This window comes from Solanum verrucosum, unplaced genomic scaffold (assembly GCF_900185275.1).
Source record: "Solanum verrucosum unplaced genomic scaffold, falcon-dt-bn FXZP01000012.1, whole genome shotgun sequence".
Taxonomy (NCBI): Eukaryota; Viridiplantae; Streptophyta; class Magnoliopsida; order Solanales; family Solanaceae; genus Solanum; species Solanum verrucosum.
Genome location: NW_026020063.1, coordinates 4,866,522 through 4,872,651, shown reverse-complemented (window position 1 = coordinate 4,872,651; position 6,130 = coordinate 4,866,522).

Sequence of the window (6,130 nt, the reverse complement as noted above, 5' to 3'; positions counted from 1 at the left end):
GCTCAGGAATTCATAAACTTAAGGCAAGGTAGCATGTCAGTCCAAGAGTACGGACTGAAGTTCACCCAACTCTCCAGGTATGCTCCTCACATGGTTGCCAATTTCAAGGGTAAAATGAATAAGTTTCTGTATGGGGTAACCGACTTAGTGAAAAAGAGTGTAGAAATGCTATGTTATTGGAAAATATGAACATCTCTAGGCTCGTGACTCATGCTCAGCAGGTTGAGGAAGATAAGCTTAGGAGACAGGAAACTATGAGTATTCTCAAAGGAAATCAGTGGGTGGAAATGGCTCGCATGTTCAGCAAAAGTCTTCAGCCCCAACACCTTCACCAGCTAGTGTTCTATCCTCCATGTTCCGACAGGATCAGAAAGGTAGGGCATCAGGCTTTAAGTGTCAGGGGAGTGTTTCGGGTACTAGGACCTACCCAACTTGTCCAAAATGTGGTAAGAACCATCTAGACGATTGTCTTGCAGGAAAGGAAGGATGCTTTGGGTATGGTCAAACAGGTCACAGGTTGAGTGATTGTTCTTCTTCTAAATAGGTTCAAGGAGGTAATAATGGTAGAGCTTAGTCTACAACTTCTTAAGCGGTAGCAGGTTGCCCGACTCAGCAGGGCAACCTAGTACAGGTGGCGGTCAGCACCAAAACAGGTTGTATGCTCTTCAGGCTCGCCAGGATCAAGAAGATTCTCCTGATGTGGTCACTAGTACGTTACGAGTCTTTAACTTAGATGTTTATGATTTGTTATATCCACGGCCTACTCTTTCCTTTGTAACTCATTATATAGAAGTCAAATTTGATGTTAGTCCAGAAACTCTCAAGGAACCCTTCTCAGTTTCTACTGCAGTAGGTGACCCAGTTATAGCTAGACGGGTATATAGAAATTGCCCTGTCAGAGTCTCTTAGAAAAATACCTCAACAAATCTTATACAATTAGAAATGGTAGACTTTCATATCATTCTAGGCATGTATTGGTTACATTCATGTTATGCCTTAGTAGATTGTAGAAATAGGATCGTTCGTTTTCAGTTTCCTGACGAACCAATCATAGAATGGAAGGGTAGTAGCTTAGCGCCTATGGGTCGATTCATTTCTTACCTTAAAGCCAGAAAGATGATTTCCAAGGGGTATATCTATCATCCAGTTCAGGTAAAGGATTCAAGCTCTAAAACCCCAACTCTTGAGTCAGTTCCAGTAGTCAATGACTTCACAGAAGTGTTTCCAGAAGATCATCCCGAAGTTCCTCCCGAAAGGGAAATCGACTTTAGAATTGATCTTCTCCTAGATACCCAACATATTTCTATCCCTCCTTACAGTATGGCTCCAAGTGAGCTTAAGGAATTGAAAGAGCAGTTGAAACATCTTCTAGATAAGGTCTTCATCAGACCCAGTATTTCCCCATGGAGTGCACTAGTGTTGTTTGTGAAAAAGAAAGTTGGTTCTCTCATGATGTGCATTGACTATCGGCAGTTGAACAAAGTCAAAATCAAGAATAAGTATCCCACATCTAGGATTGATTACTTGTTTGATCAACTTCATGGTGCTAGTCATTGTTCGAAGATAGACCTCATATCCAGTTATCATCACCTTAGAGTAAGAGATCGTGACATTTTTAACACAACCTTTAGAACTTAGGTCATTATGAATTTGTAGTTATGTCATTACGACTAACAAATGCTCCTGCAACTTTCATGGATTTGATAAACAGGGTGTTCAAGTAGTATTTGGACTTGTTCATTGTCGTGTTTATTGATGATATCCTTATTTACTCTAGGAATGAGGAAGAACATGCGACTCATTTGAGATTTGTTCTGAAAACTCTCAAAAATCGTCAGTTATTCGCCAAGTGTAGCAAATGTGAGTTTTGGTTGCAATATGTTGCTTTTCTTTGGCAAATTGTGTCTAGTGAAGGGATCTGAGTGGATTCTCAGAAAATAGAAGTAGTGAAAGAATGGACCAGACCTACCTCTCTAAAGATATCAGAAGTTTCTTGACTTTGGCTGGTTATTACAGAAGGTTCGTGTTAGGATTTTCATCCATAGCGTCTCCATTGACTAAACTCAGAAAAAGGTTAAGTTTCAGCGGTCAAATTATTGTGAGAAGAGATTTGCAGAACAGAAAACTAGGTTGACTACAACTATTATTTAGACTTTACTAGAAGGTTCAGACAGTTATCTTATCTATTTTGATGCATCCAGAGTCGTCGTAGATTTTGTGTTGATGCACCAAGGTAAGGTCATAACTTATGCTTCAAGACAACTTAAGGTGCATGAGAAAAATTATATAAATCATGACTTCAAGCTTGCAGCAGTGGTGTTTGCACTTATGATTTGGGGACATTACTTGTATTGTGTTCACGTATATGTGTTCACAGACCATAAAAGCCTTCAGTATGTGTTCACCCAGAAAGAGTTGAATCTTTGCCAGAGGAGATGGCCTGAGTTCCTCAAGGATTATGATATGAGTCACCATTACCATCCTGGTAAGGCCAATGTAGTAGTAGATGCTCTTAGCAGACTATCTATGGGTAGTGTAGTAAATGTTGAGGAAGAAAGAAAAGAACTAGCAAAGGATGTTCATAAGCTTGCTCTCTTGGGAATTCGCCTTATGAGCATATTAGATTGTGGTGTAAAAGTTCAGAATAGGTCAGAATCTTCATTAGTAGAGGTTAAGTAAAAGCAAGATGGTGATCCAATATTGCTTCAACTAAAGGGTGTAGTTCATCAACAAAGAGTTAATATTTTCTCCCAAGGGGGAGATGGTGTACTTCTGTATTAGGGTTGATTATGTGTTCCTAAGGTGGGTGAGATGAGACAGTAGATTCTTGCAAAAGTGAATAACTCCAAGTATTCTATTCATCCAGGAGCCACTAAGATGTATCGTGATCTGCGGGAAGTCCTTTGGTGGAATGGCATGAAGAGGGATATAGTTGATTTTGTGGCTAAGTGCCCCAATTGTCAGCAAGTTAAGGTAGAACATCATAAACCAGGGGTATGACTCAAGAGATCAACATTCGTACATGGAAGTGGAAAGTGATAAACATGGACTTCATCGAAGGATTACCTCATACTCGCAGACAACATGACTCCATTTGGGTGATAGTTGACAGAGTTACTAAGTTTGCACACTTTTGGGTTGTCAAGACTACAGACTCGATGGAAAACTACACAAGTTGTACATTAACGAGATCTTGGTACTCAAGTTAATTTTAGCACAACATTTCATCCACAGATGGATGGTTATTCAGTGTGTACCATTCAGACCTTAGAGGATATGTTGAGAGCTTGCGTGATCGATTTTATGTACAGTTGGGATGTTCACCTTCCTCTTATAGAGTTCGCCTACAATAACAACTACCATTCCAACATTATGATGGCCCCTAATGAGGCATTGTATGGGCGTAGATGTAGATCTCCAGTCAGTTGGTTTGAAGTAGGAGAAGAAGCCTTAATAGAGCCAGATTCCGTTCACGATGCTATGGAAAGAGTGCAGCTCATCAGAGAAAGACTTAAGACGGCCCAGAGTCACCAAAAATCCTATGCAAATGTAAGGAGAAGGGACTTGGAGTTCCAAATTTATGATTGGATTTTCCTGAAAGTGTCACCTATAGAAAGGTGTGCTGAGATTTGGCATGAAAGGGAAGCTCAGTCCTGGATATGTTGGCCCTTCCAACATCTTGAAAAGAATTGGTAAAGTGGCTTATGAGTTAGAGCTACCAGCAGAACTAGCAGCAGTGCATCTCGTCTTTCACATTTTGCTGTTGAAGAAGTGTGTGGGTGATCCAGCATCCATAGTACCTTTAGAGAGTTTGGCTGTGAAGGATAGCCCACTTATGAAGAGGTGCCAGTAGAAATTCTTGATCGTTAGGTTCGAAGGATAAGAAATAAAGAAGTCACGTTAGTTAAGGTTATGTGAAGGAGTTAGACCGTAGAAGGAGCTACTTGGGAAGTAGAGGAAGCCATGAAGGCCAAGTATCCACATCTCTTTCCTTCCGATTCCATTCGAGTTTGAGGTAACAGTTCCTCTTCAGCTTTTTAGCCATTCATGCGTATATTAAGTCTTAGTATCATGTTCCTTCAGTTTATACTTGCATTCTCAGCGTATTTGCATGTTCTTGGAACTTAGTTCATTTTGAAATAAGTTTCTAAGAAGCCTGACTTAGAAAATGTAGTAGAAAATCACATGATCCAGTAAACCACAGCAGGGTTCACGGACCGTTAGAGGGACCACGGTCTGTTGAACCACCCCTGGACTCAGCCCCTTCCCAGCAGAGGTGATCCACGGAGCCCTTCAAGGGTTGTGGACCACCTCTTAGACCATCATGTCACTCATGGAAGCCAGTCATAGTCCATCAGGCCTAAACGTCAAATTACGGGAACCTTCACGAGCTGTGGCCTTGACGACGGACCATGGTGGTGTCCGTGGAAGCCAGTTAGAGTCAACCAGAGCCAGAAGTCAGACCACGGTACCCTTCATGGGCCGTGGTCTTGACGATGGACCGAGGTGGTGTCCGTGGAAGCCTTCTCAGAAACAAGTAACTACTGGACGAAGACCACGACCGGCTTTGATGGCCCGTTGTCTCATTGACAGTCCATTAGAGGGGTCCATGGTCAGTGTCGCCTGGTTTTTATGTAGGGTCATTTCGATTTTATCCCTATGCGTTGGACACCTAAACTGCGTCGTTTAACCCCTAAACTATGTAGTATGGGTCAGTTTTAGCCTAGTAAACTAATTAGAGCCTAACCTAATCAATCATTCGCAAAATTAAGCGACAGTTACAGTAAAAATGGCAGAGAAAGTCGATCAGCCATTCAGGAAAATGGAACAAGGTTTTCATCAGTTTCAACCCCAAAATCGAATGATTTGTCTGTGAATTTCATCATCAGGTATGCGGGATTTTACTAGTGGGTTCCTTTCTCCATTAGATCCTTAAAATTCAGTCAGATTCTTGATTCTTTTTAAATTATCTAGACCTAGGGTTTTTAGAACATCAACAGAATATTATGAATTAGTTACTTTATTGTTCCTAAATAGATTATCATGACTTTAGTACCGTTTGTGTAGATTCTTGCATAAACTCAAAACCCGAGTCATGCAGTTCTTTTACTTTATGAATTACACATGCTAGTCAGTTACATCAGATATACATGCCTCAGATTCGAATGTTTCATTATCATTACATTAATGTTGCATTTTCAATTAGCATATCACTAATTTAAGTTATCTAGCATTAAAGAAATCCAGTCATAACATGTTAGTTACATAATCAATTGGGAGTAGCTTAATACCAAGTGGACTAGGTTCAGTCACCCTCATGTTCCAGAACTACGTGCCCTTATAGGTTCATAAGTCCCCTCCCTGGTAATTACATTTTAGTAATTACGCCAGTCATGCCTCTATACCTCTGGCAGGGTATATTGTGTCCTTTCGAGAAGGAGTACACATCATACTCCACTTTTTTCTCATGTGGTTTTATGTTGGTTATTAGTAGCTCCTTTAGTAAGATTCTATTGCATTAACCAGGTTTTCAGATACAATTCAATGTTTTGTTTTAGAATACTATAAACTTGGCCATTGCATTCAATTAGTTCATGTTCAGTATTTCCAGTATAGTATCATGTTTATCTTACATCATTTCCCAGTTATATGCTTTGTTTTGTTATGTATATTGTTCATCTTTATTATATCATGCATGCTCAATACCTTTCAAATACTGACGCATACTCTACCCTTCATCTTCTCGTGATATAGGTTCAGGCTCTCAGCACTCTGATCATGCATAGGTCGGTTATCGATCTCCAGTTCAACATCATTAGTGGTGAGTCCTCATTTTTCGAGGACGAGTGACATGTTATCTTTTTAGTTTTAGTCTTTAGTTTGAGTTTTTACTAGATTTAGTTGGGATATGTCCAAGCATTGCTAGTTAGTTAGAGGCTTTATTTTAGACATATTTAGATTCAGTTTTATCTTAGAGTTTGATATTTCATTTGTCGTTAAATATTGAGATTATAGATTCAAACTTAGAATGGGTATTCCCTATCATTTTCAGTTACTCATGATTAAGCTTCTGCACATGGTTATCTTACTTCAGTTATTACTCTATGATTATGTTATGCGAGCAGGGTTA